This window comes from Plecotus auritus (genome assembly GCF_963455305.1).
Source record: "Plecotus auritus genome assembly, chromosome: 3".
Classification (NCBI taxonomy): Eukaryota; Metazoa; Chordata; class Mammalia; order Chiroptera; family Vespertilionidae; genus Plecotus; species Plecotus auritus.
Genome location: NC_137772.1, coordinates 169,157,713 through 169,181,737, shown reverse-complemented (window position 1 = coordinate 169,181,737; position 24,025 = coordinate 169,157,713). Strand labels below are relative to the sequence as shown.

General features: G+C 39.3%; 1 protein-coding gene across 23 annotated transcripts in view; it reads right to left on the bottom strand.

Moving 5' to 3' along the window:
- R3HDM2 (R3H domain containing 2) overlaps positions 1-24,025 on the bottom strand; it is a 212,756-nt gene that overhangs the window by 134,889 nt on the left and 53,842 nt on the right. The window lies entirely within an intron of this gene.

Below are 24,025 nucleotides of genomic sequence, written 5' to 3'. Positions count from 1 at the left end.
ATTCAGTCGACACTATTCCATGTGTGTTGTCAAATACCACTGCCAGGAAGAGTTAACTCTGTCCATAGCTCCACTGAGAGAGGATAACTGGAAGCTCAGCATTTGGAACCCTTCTGAATTCTGCCTCATGTGTCTCTTCCATTGGCTGATTTTAATTAGCATCCTTTTGCTGAAATAAACCATACTTTTAGTATAACAGCTTTCAGTGAGTTCTATGCATCCTTCTAGCAAATCATTGAATCGAAGGGTGGTCTTGGGGACCCTTGAACTCTGCAATTGGTGCCAGAAGTGAGGGTGCACTTGGGGGACTGTTCCCTAACTTTGCAAACAGTCAGCAGTGTTGGGACTGAGGACTCACCTGGCATGGCTGGGGTGGGTCTAAGATGACAGCAAGAGATTGATTTCATACAGAAGGATTAGGCAAATAAGAATCCTCAGGTAGCTTTCCTCCTTCCTAGTCTTCACTCAGAAAACCCCTGTCCCCAACCCTTACCCCTACACCCCAGCACCTTAACACCATCAAATGATCTAAAAAGGGTCAAGGAATTGAAACACAATTCTAATTCTTATAAGGTCAGGGACCCTAGTTCTGAATTAAGATCTTTAAGGTAAACCCAACTCCATGAAAGGTGCCGGGGTTAGTGGTCGTTTGGAAATGAGGTTAATAGCCTTGCAGATAATATACAATTCTGGTTCTGAATGTCACCTAAAAGACTTTCACAACAGACTAATGTGAACTCAAATTTATTAAGGATGAAGAACTACACCATCAGACTTTTGCTCAAGTGAGCCATTTTCCTGGCATGCCAGTAATAAATATGCTCTTTGTTATGCGGTCAAAACTTGGCTATTTTAGAAACCAAGCATGTCTTTTTGGACTTTCAATTTGTAATCTGTATTATTTTAGTCTACAAACTATAATTCAAAATAAAAGTGTAAAGTCTTCATATTCTTACTATTCTAAAAGATACAAAATTGAGAATCCCCAATATTTACAATCTCTTTCCCTACATCGATATCCTATTATCCAATGAGTCTGCCCTATTGTAAGGCAGGTGCTGCCTACCATGTGCTGAGAGCAATAGGAACAGTTCATAAGATTTCACAGAAAACAAGATACTTACTCTTGCCCTTTCAATTGAAATCTGGAATTTTAAAAATATATGTGAAATTAAAACCAACAGAAATTCAAAACAATGAGAAAAACATGTCCATTCACCTCTGATTTCCCCCTAAGTTTCCTAAAGAACATACTTTTGCAATGGAATTTTCCAGGAGTTATGGAAATGTATTGACAAAAAGAGAGTCAAGAGAACTTGGAGAAAAGCAAAAGCACAAGGGAAACATAGTAAATTAAGTTTAGTTTAACCTGGCTGATGTAGTCCAAAGAATTGAGTTTAATGAAATGTTAGGAGAACAGTCAGTACATGGGGCTATCCTAAGGTACTGCTAAATAATGTAGGATTTGCCCTGACTTGTTTGGCTCAGTGGATAGAGCATCAGCTTGCGGACTGAAGGGTCCCAGGTTCAATTCCAGTCAAGGGCACATGCCTGGGTTGTGGGCTCTTTCCCCAGTGGGGGGCGTGCAGAAGGCAGCCAATCAATGATTCTCTCTCATCATTGATGTTACAATCTCTCTCTCTCTCCATTCCTCTCTGCAATCAATAAAAATGTATTTTTAAGAAATGTATGATTTATGCAACTGAGAGCCACTATATCACAGGGGAATTAAGCAATAATAATAATAAGAAGAAGAAGAAGAACTGGAATCACTGAGCAGTGCGATACCAGTTTCTCAGCCAATGGCATGGACCAAAAGCAGCAACAGAAGGCCAAAAGCCTTGTTCTGGTACAAAACATAAAGTATTTCATCATTACTCCAAGAATGGAAACCAAATCTATACCACTTTTTTAAAAAAAGGTATGGGCAAATTCAGAGCTGGCCAACAGGGCAGGGGTACAAACTATTTTTCTCCTTCTCCAGTGCCCGAATGATTGACAGGTATTCCCTTTCCACCTACAGTGATATGAGAAGGGAAATATTTTAAAAAATAAAGAATACGAAAGTAAGTGTACTCATACATCACAGAGAAAAAAAGCAGCAACGTCGAGAAAGAGAAAAATATTTTCATGAAAGACAGGATGCAGGAGAAAACATAGATGAAGACAAAAGAGAAACACCAGTTCTTATGCATCAGAAAACAGAAAAGAAATATCATTCAAAATAATTGTCTCCCTTTTAGGTTTTGCCATCCTTCTTCCAAGCCTACAGTCTGTTAAAAGGTGAGAAAACAGGTAATGAGAATACTTCCAAACAAATCCTCCACAACCCATACCCCAAGACCAGAGAATTTAAAAGTGCTCCCAAATAGTCATATTTATAACTAAATAAATCTAAATTCAATGCTGTGCTTTTCATAGGGATTCCTCCTTCATCTGTCCTAAAATTAAAACAACTGTAAAAAACATTAAATAACTGTCATCAAAAAAATCAACATAGCATAATCTGTACCTTTGAGCAGTTTAAGGTAAGAACATGGCATAACTTCTATCTTTCTCACTGCTATCAAAACAAAATCATAATCTACAAGTCTGAATACTTTTACAGTATATCAGAGATTGTGGCCTGTTCCCACACTGCCTTGCAGCCTTCCTAGGATGGGCCAGTGGGATTTAACATGAACCAAATCTGTCAACCAAGCTGAAGACAGACACATGGGTTCTAATGAGCAGTGGTGGAAAAACATACTGCTCCATTCGGCTCCAAACAATGATAAATAATTCAAGAAAAGAACTACCACAATACAGAGCACAGCAGTCGGATTTAAAAATAGACCATAGGCTACAGAGCCTAGGTGGGAAAATCAGGAGTCAGAGAAAATGAATTTGTGTCAACAAATTCCCAAGCCCTTTGCTGGGAATACAGGATGCTGCTGTAACTGTCACTCAAAACAGATGACAGAATTCTAATGTACTTTTTCAAAAAACAAGTATTTTTCAGGGACATGGCAAATATGGTAACAAGAAAGCTAATAAACATTAGTGCTATCTGGCAACAGTAGTTATAGAAAGGTAATCCAATATGGAAGACATGTTTTTTAAAAAAATTAGAAGGGGGATAAAATTCTATTTTACATACCACCAAGTTCTAGGTCCAACATCAATTTGGGTTTTTACTTACTAATTATCCTCTAGTATTGAAGGTACACTCAATACAATACAAGATTTTTCTATTAAATTTTCCACCTCTAACAGATCTGATCATGCAACACATATAAATACAAGATTCTCTCCTGTTAACAAAAAGGGTAGCCAGAAAACGGGACAGAAGCTATGATTGTTCTTATCAGGTTTAAATTAAACTCCAAGTCTAACAGAACTGATGAATTTATAATTAGATGAGGACAGACCAAGATCATGTGTGCATGGGACTGTGCAGGTTTCAACTGACTCAAGAATGCTTCAAGTATGGGGTCTGATGAGTAGCATGGTTAACAGTCAATTTTTAGTTTGGTGTCCTGAGGATTATAAGAATAACCAGAACCCGAATGTATTCTATAACCTCAACAATGTTTATGATGAAGAAATACCATTCTACATCAAAATTGCATTTCCTGCCCTGGCTGGTTGCTCAGTGGTTAGAGCGTCAGCCCTTGGACCGAAGGGTCAAAGATTCAATTCCCAGTTAAGGGCATGTACCTTGGTTGCAGGTTCAATCCCTGGCCCCGATCAGGGCGTGGGCTGGGGGGAAACCAATGGATATGTCTCTCTCATGTCAATGTTTCTCTTCCTCTCTCTCTCTCCCCGACTCCTTCCACTTTCTCTAAAAATCAATCGAAAAAAATATCCTCACTCCTCTGGTGAGGATTTAAAAGAAAAATACTGCATTACCCCATAGCCATCAAAATATACACCACTCTCTTCATAAGTCTGAGATCAATTCCAGACAACTGAAAAATTTAGGACCTTATAATGATGCCTAATCTACCTATAATGTATGATACAACTAAAAAAGAAACCATAATCTGGTCCTTTTATATATTGCTTTATTCTAACTAGGCACAACAAACACATACTTAAGAAATTCTTGTTCAGTATAAACTACAGACAAATACATAATAGACCCAAATGCTTCTGCCTCACCTACCTGTAGAAGAAAAATTGACACCCAGCCTGTGTAGCTCAGTGGTTGAGCATCAACCTATGAACCAGGAGGTCGCAGTTTGATTCCCATCAGGGCACATGCCCGGGTTGTGGGCTTGATCCCCAGTGGGGGATGTGCAGGGGGAAGCCAATCAATGATTCTCTCTCATCATTTATGTTTCTCTCTCTCTCTCACTCGCCCTTTTTCTCTGAAATCAATAAAAATATTTTTTTAAAAAACGAAGAAAAATTGACTGTCTCCTCATACTGTGCCACTTAAATTACACAAAGATCATAATGCACTTAACATAAGGGGAAGTTTCTTTTTTTTAAATCCTAAATTCTCTAGATTCTAAGAGCAAACACTAAATAGTATTTCCAAAGGAGAAAAAGACTGGCTTATTTAAAACATGGTCCATATAAGCACTTCTCCAGGCATGACATAACAAGGCTGAACCAGCTGTTTTCCATCCCTGTTCTACTCACCAGACAGTAGGCCAACACTCCCCTTCTCTGTAAATTCAGGCTTTCTTATTGTTGACAACAGACCGTCTGGTCAGATGAACCTAGGTTAGAGTCCTGGCACTAGTACCACCCTTGGTTGTGGTAAAGAACCATTTTCTGGGTCTCACACTTTAGACAGATCCACTCTGAGCCCCTTCTAAATTACCTATCCCCTCAAGGCAAGATGTTCATGGGACCAAGAGGAAAAACCTACCTAAAGCCCCTGACTCTACCACCTCCAACTACATGCTGGATCCCAGAATTCCCTGCCCATACAGTCTCAAGCCCACTTTCAGTGGATCTCTTCTGAAACTCTGTCTTCCCATAGACAATACCCACTATTATACATAATCCATGGTCTGAATGGTGAATAAGGGACAGATGAACGGTACAGAGGGAGACTAGATTTAGTGTGTCTTCCTGCACTATCCCAGACTGTCTCAGAAGTTCGAAGAGTCCAAGAATTCTGGCCTCTAAGCCATTATGAAAATACACTTGTCCAGGTAGGAGGAGAAAAGTTTTTCTAAGTTTTTTAAAATACTGATTTATAACTTAAATATTTAGACATATGGAATATGTGCTTCCATTCAGGCTCTTGCCTGGGAACTTAAAATTATTAGGAGCAGGCCTATCTAACCCTATCACATATCAGCTGTGTGATCTCAGATTAGTAACTACCTCTGTAAGTCTCACTTTACTGACCTGTAAAATAAGCTAGCTAAGCCGAAACCGGTTTGGCTCAGTGGATAGAGCGTCGGCCTGCGGACTGAAGGGTCCCGGGTTCGATTCCGGTCAAGGGCATGTACCTTGGTTGTGGGCACATCCCCAGTGGGGGGTGTGCAGGAGGCAGCTGATCGATGTTTCTCTCTCATCGATGTTTCTAGCTCTCTATCCCTCTCCCTTCCTCTCTGTAAAATATCAATAAAATATATTTTTTAAAAAAATAAGCTAGCTAAAAACTCCTTAATACAATGAAATAATTTCCAAAATAATTCTGCAGGGTGCCTGATGCACAGCAAATATGTGACCAACTAAAACTATTATTGGCTCTGCCATCACTCCTCTCCCAAAAAAAAGACCATAAGGGCAAAAAAGTAGAGCCAATTTCAGAGAAACCAGAACACAGCCATTTGTGGGTCTCATTTTAGGGATTTCTGTCATTAACTACATGGAGGTCTAGTAGTATTATTTTTCTTACAACCATTTCTCCCACAAAAATGTAAGCTCTATTTTTTATAACTTACAAAAAAAGACACTGTTACCTAAATTTATTGTGGTAATCATTGTGCAATATATGTCAAGTCAATATGTGGTACACCTTAAATTTATACAGAGTTATATGTCAATTATATCTCAATAAAACTGGAAAAAATTTAAGCTCTTAGAAAAGCAGGAATTTTTCCATTCTCTTCACTGCTACATCCCTCAATCTCAGTTCCTGACATAACGAATAAGTATTTGTTAATAAACTATTAACTACAAAAAGTAAGTATAGAATTGTTATCTGACACTCCAACACCAATATAATATGAAAACAAGCCTGGCATAACCATTATTTATACATGGTTACTTCACTTAGCTGCTTCCTCTAATTTCAGAACAGTTTCCTTAAAATAAAATTAATGGAAACATTAAAGGATATCTTTAACATGAGGACATTCCTGCTTTCTTCAACTTCACTTTGTCACCCACTTGCACAGGGATAATAATAATATTCAGTAATTTCATACATAATCCTACCAGAGAAGAAAATTCAATTAACTGAATTGTCCTAAAGCTCTTGTTTTAAGTGCCAAATATGATGGGATGCAGTAAAAAGAAGTCTAAAACATTAAGTTAGGAAAAGTCACTTTCCTACATGTCTCTCTTGCTTTTATGCCTAACTCCTTGTCTTGCAACTCCTAAGAACTAAAAGCAAGTCTACAAACTATATCCGGCATTCCATCATTCTCTCAAAAACATATTTTGGTTTTCAAATTTCATTTTTTAAAATTTCTTTAACATATTTATCTCTCTGATGAATGAATGCTCACTTCCAAACTAAAAGTTACAATACTGAGGCAGAAGTAGGAAATTTGGAATCAAATCTATTCTAAAACTAATTGAAACAACCTTCACAACATTATACATGACACTCTCAGGTACAGAGAACAATGGCTGGAAGAAAAGATAGCTCAGCAGCACATCCTACATAACTGAGAATTAAGTTTATCAACAAGAGGGACATGTTGCAGGCATGCTTCTTATGTCATACTAGAGGCCAGATGCACGAAATTTGTGCACGGGGGTGGGGGTGTCCCTCAGCCCAGCCTGCACCATCTCCAATCTGGGACCCCTCGAGGGATGCCCACTGCCCATTTAGGCCCCTGGGATCGGGCCTAAATGGGCAGTCAGACATCCCTCTCACAATCCAGGACTGCTGGCTCCCAACCGCTTGCCTGCCTGCCTTCCTGATTACCCCTAATTGCTTCTGCCTGCCAGCCTGATCACCCCCCAACCACTCCCCTGCCAGCCTGATCGACGCCTAACTGCTCCCCTGCTGGCCCGATTGCCCCTAACTGCCCTCCCCTGCCAGCCTGGTCACCCCTAACTACCCTCCCCTGCAGACCTGATTGCCCCCAACTGCCCTACCTAGCAGGCCTGGTCCCTCCTAACTGCCCTCCCCTGATGGGCTGATCACCCACAACTGCCCTCCCCTGCTGGCCATCTTGTGGCGGCCATCTTTGAGCACATGGGGGCAGCCATCTTGTGTGTTGGAATGATGGTCAATTTGCATATTACCCTTTTGTTAGATAGGATAACTCCCCAAACTAGCCTGGGTACTTATTTTAAAGTTTATTTTAATAAAATTGCATCCTCCATATTGGTCTAACTCTGAAACACATCTACAACAAAAGGCATCATCTTAAAGAAAAAATATTCTTGATGACCTCAAGATACTATATATTAGCAAAAGATAAGTATGATATTTCTGGGCACTGACAAAACAAATCCCAGTAGCCTTAAATTCCATGACTGGACTTACATAGAGTAATATAACTCCTCCCTGAACAAAGTTCAAAGCCTTCTTAAAAAAAAAAAAAAGACACAAAAGCCAACAAGCTCCAATACATCCTATTCTAGACCAAAAGTACAAAGCTATGAATGTCTAGAAATGTCGCAAGGTATATAATTACTGAAGCTAATTAGCATTCTCAAAATTAACATCCATTGCAATGCACAAGGGACTGTAAGGGTAAAAGGAGGTATGGGCAGACAAATCCCACCAGAAAGGTAAAGTTCAGATGTATTTCTCTAATAAATAAAGGCAACAGGATTCTAAGTTAACCAATATAACTTGTTGGGAAAAGAAAATGATTATCGATCTCCCAAATTTCAACTAAAAATACTTTTTGTTGCTGTTATCACTGGGATGTGGAAAATAAATGAGCTGAAAACTAGGAATTGTGATAATGATTTTGTAATAAAGACAACATGAAAGATCCTTTCATTTATACCAAAACATGTTGTTTTATAAAAAAAAAACATATTTAAAAAACAATAAATTCAATTTTTAAAATATCAACACTACATCATCTTTTTCTGTAAGATCACCACACCAGAGCTATTCATATGATTTTAGCTAATCCTAACTTACCTTTATCCTAGCAAAGGATATAACTATGGGATGCTGAGTAAGAAGATCAGTATTCTGTACAGATTTTAGATATTTGATTTCCAGCTTTGCTACTCATAAGCTGTGTGATCTTGGGCAAGTTACTTAATCTCTTGGTGCCTGCTTGCATAGAATGAACAGAATAAGTAGGCCCAGAGTGACATTAGGTTTTAAGGTCCTCACTATGCATTGTCCTCTTAAGAGACAAATATTCTGGGATGCAATCTAATATTTGTGTGCCAGAGGAATGACATTATCTCTCTGCACCTACCAGGAACATCAATGGTGCAGGAGACAAACAAATAAATTATAATGTACTAGAGGCCCGGTGCACGAAATTCATGCACGGGGGTGTCCCTCAGCCCGGCCTGCACCCTCTCCAATCTGGGACCCCTTGGGGGATGTCCAACTGCCAGTTTAGGCCTAAACTGGCAGTCAGGCATCCCTCTCATAATCCGGGACTGCTGGCTCCTAACTGCTCACCTGCCTGCCTGATCGCTCCCTAACCACTATCCTGCAGGCCTGGTCTCCCCAATGGCCCTCCCCTGCTGGCCCGGTCACCCCTAACTGCCCTCCCTTGCCAGCCTGGTCCCCCCCGCAACTTCCCTCCCCTGCCGGCGTGGTCTGCCCCAACTGCCCTCCCCTGCACACCTGGTCACCCCTAACTACCCTCCCCTGCTGGCTTGGTCACCCCCAACTGCCCTCCCCTGCAGGCCTGGTCCCCCCAACTGCCCTCCCCTGCAGGCCTGGTCGCCCCCAACTGCCCTCCCCTGCAGGCCTGGTCCCCCCCAACTGCCCTCCCCTGCAGGCCTGGTCCCCCCCAACTGCCCTTCCCTGCAGGCCTGTTCCCCCCCCAACTACCCTCCCCTGCAGGCCTGAATGCCCACAACTGCCCTCCCCTGCTGGCCATCTTGTGTCCACATGGGGGCAGCCATCTTTGACCACATGGGGGCGGCCATCTTGTGTGTTGGAGTGATGGTCAATTTGGATATTTCTCTTTTATTAGATAGGATTTCTAACACAGATGTATGGGTCACCAAGATGCTTTCTCAGAACTGTAAGTATTGCATAAAGAAAGCTATAGTATAAGGCACACAAAAAAGTGGCCTGAGAAGAAGCTATAAGTTAGTGCAGTGGTCTGCAAACTGCGGCTCACAAGCCACATGTGGCTCGGGAGCCGTCGTTTGCCGCTCTGTTGACTAATGAGTTTGCCGACCACTGGGATAGGGGCTTAATCACAAGGAACAACAACAGCCTGTAATTACTGGAATCGAGAGTCTAGGTCAGTGATTAGCAAACTCATTAGTCAACAGAGCGGCAAACCGCGGCTCGCGAGACAGATTGCCGACCACTAGGTTAGTGGAAAAGGGATCATATAACATCTTGTGTACCAACTAAAGCTATAAGAACCTTATAAAGAATTTTCAGGAAGGAGTTAATTCATCATCTTTCTATTTTAGAAAGATTATTACTTTTGCTACACTGTGTATGGCTTAGAAAGAAGATAAAATAGAGGCAGAGACACCAGCCAGGAAAAAGATGAGATAAGCATTTTAGCTGTAGACTGAGGGGACTCTGACAAGAGAGACATTAAGATGGTATAACCAGGGGGCATAGGGATGCATGCTAATCTGCCCAGCCCCCTCCTGACCATCCTCACCCACCTGCTACCGCTACTTCCAGTCATTTATATTAAAAAAAAAAGGTATAGCCATTAAGAATTAGTGACATATAAGATGTATGTAATGATTGGGAGAGAAGAGTAAGGGGAAACCTAGGTGACTTGATAGAAAAGAAGCTCTCAAATTATAGCCTGGGACTCCTGGGAATCTCTAAGACTTTTTCATGGGATCTGCATGGCCAAATTCATTTTTATAATAATGCTAAGATCTTGTTGTTCCTTTTCACTCTCATGCTCTCACAGGTATACAATAGTATTTTCCAGAAGGTATCTGACATGTAAAATCATAATTAATTGAATAAAAAGGCAGATCTGAGATTTCATCTGTGATTTATTAACCCCAACATTAATACAGATTTACAAAAATAAAAAATAATGATACATATCTCACTAAGTTTGTTGTTGGTGTTTTGGAAAAATTTTTTCATTAAAAATTTGCTTTTATGTTAACATGTAATGGATTTATCATCATTTTCAAATGAATTAATATTTTTAAATGTTCCAGTTTTAATTTCTAATATATTAATATTGATAGGTGTAATGCATATAAACAAAATAAAAGCTCTTTTGAAGGTCTCAATAATTTTTAAGATATAAAGTATTTAGATTCTGATACCAAAAAGTTTGACAACTAGGGTAAATATTTCCACTACTGAGATAGTAATACTGAAGAAGAAACCAGTTGGGAAAGAAAGATGATTGAGTTCTATTTAAAAACATGGCAAGTCCGGCCAGCATGGCTCAGTGGTTCAGCATTCACCTATGAAGCAGAAGGTCACGGTTCGATTCACGGTTGGGGCACATGCCCACTTTGTGAGCTTGATCCCCACTGCGGGGAGTGCAGGAGGCAGCTGATCAATGATTCTCATCATTGATGTTTCTATCTCTCTCTCCCTCTCCCTTCTTCTCTGAAATGAATAAAAATGTTTTCAAAAAAGTAAAAATAAAAACATGGCAAATGTGATATGCCCACGAGCTGGCAAAGTCAATGTCCAATAGGCAGTTATACCAGTGAGACTGGATATCTAGTCCACCACACTGTGGTAGAAATTGAAACCTTGGATTTTAAAGGAAGAGTGTAGGGAAAGAACAGTGGCATATTACCAGCAAAAAAGGCTAGAGAGGTGAGCAGAGGCCTCAGGACGCACCAATATTTAAGAAATATAAAAAAAGGGCCCAGCCGTTTTGGCTCAGTTGTTTAGAGCATCATCCCATACACCGAAAGGTTGCAGGTTTGATTCCCAATTGTGTGCATACAGGAGGCAATTGATCAATGTTTCTATCTCACATTGATGTCTCTCTCTCTCCCTCATTCTGTAAAATCAATAAAAACGTATCCTCAGGTATGGAAAAGGAAGAAAGAAAGGAAAGAAGGAAGGGAGGGAGGGAGGGAGGGAGAAAGGATCCTGGATGCAATATATGAAGGGAGTTGACTGAAGCAGTAACTCAATGAAGAGGCATTCATTCATCCTACAAATACTGAGTAACCACTCTGTGCAAGGCATCTCAATAGCCACTGGGAAAAACAGCAGACTAATATACCAAGCTATGCCTTTGGATCATCAGCAAAAACAACAAACTGGGAATAGAAATAAAACTTTCCTGACTGACACAAGCAGAGGCAGCTCTGTATTCCAAAGATGGCTCTAGAAGATCTCAGAGTTCAAAGTCACCTAATTACTGAAATGTGTCCTAATTCTACAAAATAACTACAAAGAAATATTTTCTTCAAGTGTTTGATAGCTACATGGTCCTATAACAATGTTGTATCTCTCTGAGTTTTTACACAGATAAGTGCAAATATGAAATGCAGAGATAAATCTTTAAGAAATCCTAATCTATATAATACCAGTAAATCATCATAAACTCGGACATAAGCTCCAAAATGAATAATAAAGGTGAAAGGAGAATTACCTAGCTAGTGCACTGAGGCTGGACAGACTGCTTTAACTGGTCAACTGTACAAATTTAAATATGATTTTATAAATATTGCCATTCTTTCAAGAAAAGGACTATAAAGAGTAGAGAAAAAGCATATTGAAAACACCTAGAACCTAGCATTATATCCAAAGAGAACTATGAACAAGAAAAGATATATTATTACACACAAGCTGTCACTAAAATCCTTTCACACCATCATTTTGTGCTACTGTAACTGACCTATTTCTAGTTCTAAGCTTGTATCTGAATGATTTGCAAACTGCTGGGCTTCACAGACACTGAACAACATCAGAAGTATCTTTTTGTCTGTTATATTTAGCTTCCACACCCCCCCACACACACACCTTTTAAGGACTTGAGATGGGAAGAAATTATTAGACAGAAGTTAATAACAACAGATGTTCTTAATATTACTGAAAACTTTGGGAGAGGGAGATTATTTCTGACTAATATGGAGTAAATACCTTCCTGGCACAAATAACAAAAAAACACACCACACAAACAAACAGATAAAATGTGTGAAACAATGGTTTTAGCACACTGCCATCAGAGGCAATGAAGGACAATGATTCCTGAGATAGGAAACAAATAAGGATAACCCTATGATTACCCAAGCGAGTCTGAGAAAGCCAAGGAGTCTAGCATTCACAGAAGAGAGTAAGCCACAGATTGGAAAAAATATTTGCAAACCACATATCCTACAAAAGGACTTTTATCTAGAATATATAAAGAACTCTCAAAACTCAACAGTAAAGAAACAATCTAATTGGAAAATGAGCAAAAGACATGAAATGACATGTTCAAAATCATTAGCCATTAGTGAAATTTAAATTAAAACCACAATAACTTCTCACTACACATCTATCATAATGGCTAAAATAAAATATACTGACAATACCAAATGTTGGCAAGGATGCAGAAAAATTGGATCACTCATATATGTATAGCTGGTGGGAATGTATAATGGTATAGCCACTCTAGAAGACAGTTTGGCGGTTTCTTACAAAATGAAACATGCAATTACCATAACACCCAGCAATTGGACATTTATCCCAGATGAATAAAAATGTATGCTTACAAAAAACCTGTATAGGAATGTTCATAGTAGCTTTATTCATAATAGCCAAAGATTGGAATCAACACAGAAGTCCTTCAACAGGTGAATGCTTAATCAAACTTGAGGCAGCCATACCACGGAATACTACTCGGCAATAAAATGGTACAAACTACTAATACATGCAATAACTTGGATGGATCGCAAAGGAATTATGCTGAGTGTGAAAAAATGTCAATTTCAAAGGGTTACATACTAGCCCTAGTCGATTTGGCTCAGTGAATAGAGTATCGGCCTGCGGACTGAAGAGTGTAGAGTTGGATTCCAGTCAAGGGCAGGTACCTTGGTTGCAGGCTCCCAGCCCTGGTCAGGGGCATGCGGGAAGCAATCAATTGATGTGTCTCTCTTACATCAGTGTTTCTCTCTGTCTCTCCCTCTCCCTTCCATTCTCTCTAAAAATCAATAGAAAAAAATATCCTCAGGTAAGGATTAAAAAAAAAAAAAAAAAAAAAAAAGGTCGCATACTATATGATTCCATTTAAGTAATATTTGGAAATGACAATATTACAGAAATGAAGAACAAATTAATGGTTGCCAGGGTTACAGGTTTATAAAAGGGTGGAGGAAGGTGTAGTTATTAAAGAGCAACCAGAACTGTACTATATCTTGATGATCATTGTAGATACACAAATTCACACATGATGAAATTCCACAGAACTACAAACACATACAGAAGTACATGTAAAACTGGTCAAATCTTAATAAACTTGTAGATGGTACCAATATCAATTTCCTGGTTTTGATATGGTACTATAGTTGTATAGGCTGTTCTACTGGTAGAAGCTGGGTGAAGGCACATGGAACAATGCTGTACATTTTTCTTACAACTTCCTGTAAATTAGACTTATTTCACAATGAAAGTTATATTTATTTCACAATGAAAATAAATGCTGAGAAATTATACAGTTATAAATTAGTAAAGAAAGACATTTAAAAAATTAAAATTATATTCCATATGTACAAAAATCTAAAGGAAAAAGTAAGCATTTTAGGTAGAAGAAGTAAAAAAAAAAATCTCTGAAGTATTAAAGAAAAATACAGTAAGACTAAGAGCAGATTAGAAATTTCAACAGAACAAATCAGGGGGAAAAAATCTTGAGGTGATAGCAATAGAAACTAACCAAAATAAAACTCAGAAAGAAAAACCCCCACACTAAAATAAAATGAACAAAGCATCAGTGAATTGTGAAATAAATTCAAATTGCCTAATATATGTATTAGTGGTATTTCCAAAAGCACAGGAAAAAAACTTTAAAATCCTATATAATAAAAGCCTAATATGCTGTGTCAGGTCATCCATTCAAGCAATCAAAGTGAAATATGCTATTGATATGCTAAGGCTGCTCAACCGCTCGCTATGCTGTGCACTGACTACCAGGGGGCAGACAGTCAACTGTTCAACCAGTTGCTATGACGTGCACTGACACCAGGGGGCAGGCGCTCCAACTGGTAAGTTAGCTTGCTGCTGGGGTCCAAGACTGAGCGAGACGGGCTGGACACACCCTGGAGCCCTCCTGCAGTCCCGCCCCAGCTGGCCAACCTCCCACGTCCCTCCCCAGCCCCAATCATGCACCGGTGGGTTCCCTCGGCCTGGCCTGTGCCCTCTTGCAATCCGGACTGAGGGAACGCCCCCCGCCGAGTGCACGAATTTTGTGCACCAGGCCTCTAGTAAATAATAACTAAACATTTCCAAATTGGAATAAAACTATAAATACACAGATCCAAGAAGCTCAAAGAACCAAACTAAGACACTACCAAACTGCCTAACCCCAGTAATACAGAGTAAAATTTTTCCTTTATTATTTTTTCCCATCACCATTTCCCCACATACCCTCCTCTACATCTACCCATCCCCTTTCCCATCAGCATAACCACACTATTGTCCATGCCAATGAGTTCTTTATCCTTTTATTTTCTTTATTGCTCAATACCTCCACCCCGCCTACAAAGCACCGCTCCCCCTACTGCTAACAGCTGTCAGCCTGCTCTCTATAAGTTTCTATTTTGATTATTAGTTCATTTTGTTCTTTAGATTCCACATATAGTGAAATCATATGGTACTTGTCTTTCCAGAGTAAATATAAAAGCAACCAGAGAAAAAGGACATATTACAATATAGAGGAACAAAGATGAAGATGACAGCAGAATTCTCACTGAAAACTACTCAAGTCAAAGGACAATGGAGTAATATCTTAAAGGACTGAATGAAAAACTATCAACCAAGAATTCTATACTCAGGGAGAAACCAAGATGGCAGCATAGGTAAGCACCTAAACTGCTGCCTTGCACAACAATTTCAAAACTACAACTAAAAGACAGAACGGACATCATCCAGAACCACAGGAAGGCTGGCTGAGTGGAAATTCTACAACTAGAAGGAAAGAGGAAAGCTCACGGAGAATCAGAGGAGTGTCAAAGGGCTGAGGTACTGAGACACATGCGCAGAGAAGAAGGGCAGCTAAGTGCCTGGCTGACTTTCTCTGGCGGGAGGGGGAAGGAAGCCCCCAACTGCACTGAATCCCAGTTCCGACTGCACTGAACCCTAGTTCCAGGGGAAACCCCGTGGACCCAGGCTCATATAGGGGGAGTCTGGACTGTCAGGTAGAGAGAAAGGCACACAGAGACTCGGAAACTCAGGGGAGCTGGGGCCGGCAGGGGTCTGGAGGCGCGCATGCGAGAGTGCTCGCAGAGAAAACTGAATGCGGAGGCTGCCGCAGGCTTTCCCTAGCGGAGGGAGACAAAAGGTCCTGACTGCACTGAACCCCAGTTCCGGGCGAGCCCCTGGGGACCCACACTCTTATGGGAGGAATCTGGACTGTCAGGCGGAAACTCAGGGGAGCCGTGAAAGGCAGAGGTCTGGAGGAGCGCACGCAAGGGCAGGGATGACGGGAAGCCAAGACTGTCTGCTCCGCCCTGAGACTCCGCCCCATCCAAGCTGAGCACAGAGGCTTTTGCAATTTTGCAAGTCTGATCCTATAAGGCTGTCTCCAACACCGAACTTCTCCCAGCATAGACACAGCTGATCCTCACAGCCAACTGGCCTGGAGGTCAATTCCTCCCAGTGATACCAACAACAATCAAGACTTAACTACAACAAGGCTGTACACACAGTCCACAAAGGGGTGCACCAAGAGTGTCCACCTCAGGTTAACTGGGGAGGCCGACCCACTGGGCCATATAGGAAACCTAGCACACAAAGCTACCCTACCAACTCAGGGAAGCAACGAAAATGCGGAGACAAAGAAACAGATCACAAGCGAAAGAAATGGAGGAAAACAAACGACTGGATATAGAATTCAAAACCACGGTTATAAGGCTTTTCAAGAATATCCTAGAAAAGGCCGATAAATTTAGCATGACCCTCAAAGATATGAAAAAGGAGCAACTAGAAATTAAACATACACCGACTGAAATAAAAAATATTATACAGAGACCCAACAGCAGACTAGAGGAATGCAAGAATCAAGTCAAAGATTTGAAATACAAAAAAAGAAAATACACTCAATCGGAAAAGCAAAAAGAAAAAAGAATCCAAAAATATGAAGATAGTGTAAGAAGCCTCTGGGATAACTTCAAATGTACCAACATCAGAATTATGGGGGTGCCAGAAGAAGAGAGAGAGCAAGATACTGAAAACCTATTTGAAGAAATAATGACTGAAAACTTCCCCCACCTGGTGAAAGAAATAGACTTACAAGTCCAGGAAGCGCAGAGAACACCAAACAAAAGGAATCCAAAGAGGACCACACCAAGACACATCATAACTAAAATGTTAAGAGAAAAAGACAAAGAGAGAATATTAAAAGCAGCAAGAGAAAAACAGTTAATTACCTACGAGGGAGCACCCAAACGATTGTCAGCTGATTTCTCAACAGAAACTATGCAGGCCAGACGGGAGTGGCAAGAAATATTCAAAGTGATGAATAGCAAGAACCTACAACCAAGATTACTCTACCCAGCAAAGTTATCATTCAGAATGGAAGGTCAGATAAAGAGCTTCACAGATAAGAAAAAGTTAAAGGAGTTCATCACCACCAAACCAGTATTATATGAAATGCTGAAAGGTATTCTGTAAGAAGAGGAAGAAGAAAAAAGTAAAGATAAAAATTATGAACAACAAATACATATCTATCAACAAGTGAACCTAAAAATCAAGTGAATTAAAAATCTGATGAACAGAATAAACTGGTGAATATAAAAGAATCAGGGGCATAGAAAGGGAGTGGACTGACAATTTTCGGGGGGAAAGGGGTATGGGGGTGCAGGAAGAGACTGGACAAAAATCGTACACCTATGGATGAGGACAGCTGGGGGGAAGTAAGGGCAGAGGGTGGGGTGGGAACCGGGTGGAGGGGAGCTATGGGGGGAAAAAGGAGAAACAACTGTAATAATCTGAACAATAAAGATTTATTTTTTAAAAAAGCATTCTATACTCAGAAAATATCTTTCAAAAATAAAGACTTTTTTAGTCATATGAAAGCTAAAAGAATTCATCACCAGCAGACTTGTACTAGTCCTTCAGGCTTAATGAATATGATAACAAATAGGAATATGGATCTATACAAAGAAATGATGAGCACCAGAAATGGTAACAATATGGGTAATTATAAAAAACTTTTTTGCTCAATATCTAAGAGTCTAATGCTCTACCGACTGAGCTAGCTGGGCACCCATTCAATATTTAAATATATTATTTAAAATTATCAACTATTCAAAGCAAGAATAATTTGAAATATATTGTACAATTTATATATACAAGTAAAATGTATGACCAGAATATAGAGCAAGGATCAGGAAGAAAGAAGCACAAATATATTATTGTAAAGTTGTTACATGACCCATGAAGTAATACAACACTATCTTGAAGTATAAATGTATGACCTGTTACAGGAAAAATGGCAATCAATAGAAACTCACTTAGGAATCCCAGACATTGGACTTACTACTTTAAATGAGCCATCTTAAATACGATTTAAAAAGGAAAGGAAACCATGACTAAAGAATTAAAGGAAAATTATCGAACAATGTCTCACCAAAAAAAGAATATTGATAGAAATTATAAAAAGGAATCAAAAAGAAATTTTGGAGTTGGAAAAATAAATAATAAGGGAGGCTGGCCAGCATGGCTCAGTAGTTGAGTATCAACCTATGAACCAGGAGGTCACAGTTCAATTCCTGGTCAGAGCACATGTCCAGGTTGTGGGCTCAATCCCCAGTAGGGGAGGTGCAGGAGGCACCCGATCAATGACTCTCATCATTGATATTTCTATTTCTCTTTCCCTCTTCCTTCCTCTATGAAATCAATTAAAAAATATTTTTAAAATAATAATAAGGGAAATTAAAAAGATCAGTAGAGGGGTTTGACACAAGATCTGAGCAGGAAGAAGAAAGAATCAACACACTCAAAGCTAGGTCAATTAATATTATTCAGTCTGAGGAACAAAAAGAAAAATAATTCTAAAAATATGATTAAAGCCCCAGAGACCTGTGGGGGCACTATCAGCATATCAACAAATTCATAATGGGAGTCCCATGAGAGAAGAGAAAATGGAAGAAAGAATATTTACTAAAATAATGGCCAAAATTTTCTCAAATTTAATTAAAAACACTGACTCTGCAAATTCGAGAAGCTCCCTATAAACCATGGAGGCCAGAAGGCAGAGGGAACATATATTCAAAGTGCTAAAAGAAAAAAGACTGTTGTCCTGGCCGGTTTGGCTCAATGGGTAGAGCGTCAGCCTGCTGACCAAAGGGTCCCAGGTTCGATTCCGGTTGCAGGCTCCTCCCCAGCCCCGGTCAGGGCGAGTGCAGGAGGCAACCAATCGACACGTTTCTCTCACATCAATATTTCTCTCTGTTTGTCCCTCTCTTTAAAATCAATGGGAAAAAGTATCCTTTGTGGGGATTAAAAATAACCCTATATAATAAAAGGCTAATATGCAAATGGACCGAACGGCAGAACAACCAGTTGCTATGACGTGCGCTGACCACTAGGGGGTGCGTGCAGAACATGGCGGGCATTGGCCGCAGCAAGGCGGTAGAGCAGGTGAGCAGGGGTGCCAGACCAAGGTGGAGCGCCAGTCGCTGTCATTGGGGTGAGCTTCTGGTGGTTACTGAAAATTCTTTGTTCCTGTGCACCGCAGTCCCGCCGGGCACTCGCACCTGCTGCCAGCGCCAGCTCGCTCGCACCCACAGCTGGTGCCAGAGCCACTGCACACACCCGCTGCTCCTGAGGGGCGATCAAAGCAGCAGCCACCACTTGCACCCATTGACGGCACCGGCCCCACTCGCACCTGCTGCTGGCACTGGCCCCAATCACTCCACGCCGTCGTCAGCAGGTGTGAGCGGGGCCAGCGCCACCATCTGTGCGTGGAAGCGGCGGCAGCAGAAGCAGGGCTGCCAGCAGACAGAGGACCAGGGGTCACGGTGGGAGGGGCCAGGCAGGGGCACGGAGGATGGGCCAAGACCCGCCTCTGTGCCTACCACAGCCTCACGGCCCACAGTTCCTTTCAAGGTGCATGAATTCGTGCAATGGGAAGGAAGGGAGGGAAGGAGGGAGGGAGGAAGGGACTGTCAACCAAGAATTCTATATCCAGTAAAAACATCCTTTAAAAATGAAAGAGCCCTGGCCAGGTGGCTCAGTTGGTTGGAGCATTGTCCCATGCACCAGAGAAAAAGATTTGGGTTCAATTCTCTATCTCAATCCAGGGCACATGGCTGGGTTGCCAATTGGATCCCTGATTGGGGCACATAGGGGAGGCAACCTATTGATGTTTCTCTCTCACATCAATGTTTCTCTCTCTCTCCCTTCTTCTCTCTCTAAAAATCAATAAGAAAGCAATATATCCTCAGGTGAGAATTAAAAAAATGAAAAACTTAACAATTAATTTTAAAATAGAAAAATTAACACATTCCCACATAAAAACAGAAAACTTACTGCTAGCAGACCTAAATCATATGAAATACTATGAGAGTCACTCAGACTAAAATAAAAGGGCACTAGGCAGTAACTCAAATACAAACAAAGAAATAAAAGAGTAATGGTATAGGTAACTACATAGGTAAATGTAAAAGACAGTATATATGAATTTTTTGTTTGTAACTATTTTTCCATCTTATTTAAAAGACAACTGCATAAAGCTACAATTATAAATCTGTGTTGATGGGCACACAATGTACAAAGATTCAAATTGTATAATAATAATAGCACAAAAGAGGGGAAAGGGAACAGAGTTACACAAGCACAAAGTTTTGTATACTATTATAATTGTTATGTATACTATTGTAATTGAGTTGGTATTAACTGAACTACATTGTTAAAAATTAAGATGGTAATTGTAATACCCAGGGTAATCACTAAGGAAATAACTCAACCTCATAAAGGGAATCTACAAAACCCCATAAATGAAATCATACTTAACGATGAAAGACAGAGTACAAGCTTAGAAACAAGACAAGGATGCACAGTTTTGCCACTGCTATTCAACATTGCACTGGGGGAACTGACTAGAGCATGAGGCGATAAAGAGAAAGAAAGAAATCCAGATTCAAAAAGAAGTGAAAATATCGCCATTTGCAGATGACATGATCTTGTATCTAAAATCCTAAGGAACCCACTAAAAACTAATAAGTTCAGCAAGGTTGAAAGATATAAGATCAATATACAAAAATTGAACAGTCAAAATACTAAATTAAGAAAAAACTCCATTTACAACTGTAACAAAAATAATAAATACTTAGGTATAAATTTAACAAAACAAGTATAAGGTGTATGGTTAAAAAAAGTGTAAGACTTGTATACTGAAAATTATAAACTACTACTGACAGAAATTAAAGATCTAAATAAGGGGAAGATATCCCATATTCATGGATTGGAAGACTTACTAAGATGGTAACACTCCCAAAACTGATCTACAGATTCAATTCAATTCCTATCGAAATCCTAGATGACACCTGACCTGTATAGTTCAGTGGTTGAGCATCGACCCATGAACCAGGAAGTCACGGATCGATTCCCGATCAGGACACATGCCTGGGTTGCTGGCTCGATCCCCAGTAGGGGACATGATTCTCTCTCATCACTGATGTTTCTATCTCTCTTCCTCTCTCTTTCTCTCTCTGAAATTAATAAAAACATTTTTTAAAAAATCCCAGATGGCTGTTTTGCAGAAAAATAGACAGAATAATCTAAAATTCACATGGAATGCAAGAGACTAGAATAAATGACATAATGATTAGAAAGAAAAAGAAAAATGCAGGACTCATATTTCCTGATTTCAACTTACTGTATACACAAAGCTACAGTAATCAAAACAGTATTGTAGTGGAATAGAACTGAATGCCCAAAAATACACCCTTATATTTATGGTCAACTAATTTTCGACAAGGGTGCTAAGACAATCAAATAGGCCAAGAATAGTGTTTTCAACAAATGGTGCTGGGACAAGTGGATATCTACACTTAAAAGAATAAAGTTCAAACCATACCTCACACCATACACAAAAATTAACTCAAAGAGATAAAACTCTTAAAAGAAAACTTTGAAATAAATCTCTGTGACCTTGGGTTAGGCAAAACCTTAAAAGCGCCCTAACCGGTTTGGCTCAGTGGATAGAGCGTCGGCCTGCGGACTCAAGGGTCCCAGGTTCAATTCCAGTCAAGGGCATGTACCTTGGTTGCGGGCACATCCCTAGTGGAGGATGTGCAGGAGGCAGCTAATTGATATTTCTCTCTCATCGATGTTTCTGGCTCTCCCTTCCTCTCTGTAAAAAATCAATAAAATATATTTTTTAAAAAAACAACCTTAAAAGCATAAATAACAAAAAGAAAAATAGAAAAGTACTGATACTTAGAAATAACACACCCACTAGGATGGCTAGAAAAAAAGACAGACAATAAGATGTTTGATGAGGATAAACAAACTGGAACCCTCATACACTGGCAGTGATAATGTAAAATAGCACAGCCACTTGGGAAGCAATTTGACAATTCCTCAAAAAGTTAAACATAGAGTTACCATATGATCCAGCAATTACACTCCTAGGATATACACCCAAGAGAAATGAAAACATGTCTACACAAAAACCTGTACATAAATGTTCATAGCAGCATCATTCATAGTACCCCAAAAGTGGAAACAATACTGATGCCCACCAACTGATGAATGAATAAATAAAATGTAACATAGCACACAATGGACTATTATTCACCCATAGATAGGAGAAAAGTATTGATACACAATACAATTTGGATGAATCTCTAAAACATTATGCTAAATGAAAGAAGCCAGACACAAAAGGTCACATATTGTCTTAATCCTTTTATATTTTATATCCATACTAAGCAAATCCATAGAGACAGAAAGCAGATTTGAGGTTACCAAGGGGAGGTGGAAATAGGGAGTGATCACTTAATGGATATGAAATGGCTTATAAAATAATCAAAGAGTTTTAAAACTAGAGAGATAGTGGTTGCACAGCATTGTAAATTTATTAAGTACCACTGAATTGTAGACTTCAAAGTTGTCAATTGTATGTTATATGAATTTTACCTCAAATAAAAATAATTAACTTGAAGGAAAAAAGCATATGTCCATACAAAAATTTGTACACAAATATTCATAGCATAGCTTTATTTGTAGTTGCTGAAAACAACCCAAATGTACATCATCAAGTGAATGGATAAACAAACTGTGTTACAGGTATACAACAGATTGCTACTCAGCAATAAAAAGGAATGAACTACTGACACCTGCAACAGCATACATGAATCTCAAAATAATTATGCTTAGTGGAAAAAAATGTCAAACCAGAAATAAATGTGAGAGCATCCACTTTACAATTCCATTTATATAAAATTCTAGACAACGGAAATTATTCTATAGTAACAGAAAGTTGATCAGTAGTTGCCTAGAGACCACAGAGGTTGAGGGACCGACTACAAATGGGAATAAGGAAACCTGTGGGGCTGATGAATATGTTCATTATCTTGACTCTGGTTTTAGTTCTATGGGTGAACACTTATGTCAAAATTTTAAAATTGTACAATTTTAATATATACAGTTTACTATATGTCAATTATAGCTCAATCAAACTTTTAAAAAAAAGATGGAGAAGGAAAAATAGGGCAATGTACTCATGCTGGCCACTCAATAACTGATAAAGTAGTAATAAAAGCAGTTTGCTTTATCTTGTGTACAGATAACACTTGGCAAAATTAAACTTGGACCACTCAAAGTAGCAGATAAATCTGAATTTTCTTAAACTTAAAAATACTTCCATTAATCTACATTGTAATTTCAATCTTCTTTTTTGACTGACCTTCAGTCAGTAGTGCTAGAACCCTCCCAGTTCTGGCAAGTAATACAATTAATGTGATCTGTAAATAAGCATTTAGATACACCAAGAAAGCTCTTACAAGAAACTATAATAAGGTTCTTCAAAGCTAAAAATATCTGTGAAGAGTATCTCAAGTGTGATGAAATCAACAAAAGACTCCTACTATCTACATGAATCACCTCTTAAGAATTCCCAGTTATATATATTTTACCTTTTGTAGATATTTGTTCAAATAAATTTAAACTATTTCAAAACATTTTATCTACTTTCTAAAAAGTTAGAAAAGTTTTATGGTTAAAACCCTAAGCTGAATTTTGCTTTACCAAAAAGTATGTCCATTGTTTTAAAGACAATAAAAAAGTATGATGTATTTCACTAGTGGGAAAAGTTATAGAAATAGAGGTGAAGTTCTATTAATCATAACTACTTTACATTCATATGTATGCCAGCCAGGTGAGGAATGACGTTATCTAACCCAAGCTACCATTGTCCCTCACTTCAACTGCAGCAATAGCCTTTTTATGTTTTAATTCAGCTGAACTCAATCTTGATATAGCCTCTAAGTCTTAATTCCTTCATCTATTAAATGGGAACAATAACACTTCCAATCTCATGAAGATGTATGAGGATTAAATAAGAATACAGACATA